Source organism: Penaeus monodon, chromosome 15 (genome assembly GCF_015228065.2).
Source record: "Penaeus monodon isolate SGIC_2016 chromosome 15, NSTDA_Pmon_1, whole genome shotgun sequence".
Classification (NCBI taxonomy): domain Eukaryota; kingdom Metazoa; phylum Arthropoda; class Malacostraca; order Decapoda; family Penaeidae; genus Penaeus; species Penaeus monodon.
This window is the reverse complement of record NC_051400.1, coordinates 1,245,368-1,245,853: the sequence shown is the minus strand read 5'-3', so window position 1 is coordinate 1,245,853 and position 486 is coordinate 1,245,368.

Genomic DNA, 486 nt, shown 5'->3' with positions numbered 1-486 from the left:
CTTAGAGCATACACTATATATTACATCAAGTACACTCACCTTGATACACGGCAGTACGCAACACAAGGAATAAAACTGAGGCGTAATCGGCCAACAATCCTCCTTCACCCTTATTACTTATCCGGATGGACTGAAGACACAGCGGTGCGTCGTGATTCATGGAAAACCAAAACATCCAGAGCCATAGTGATGAGGCAACCAAGAACGCTGTTATGACGACCCAACTCTGTAAGCAAATAAGTTTGTGGTTTTTTTCCTTTTTTTAAATTCTCGGAAATTAAAACGAATAACTGATAAATGTTGATAAAATAAATCAAATTAGGCCGTGATGAATTTTAAATGAAAATTTAGAAAATAAGTCCGATGAAAAGATAAAGAAGTAAAGCCTGATAAAAAAGTCTTTTATCTATTTTTATCAGCTGACACTTAATACTTAAATAAATATATAATGTAGTATTTTTCAACTCAGTTTCTTAAGACTTCACA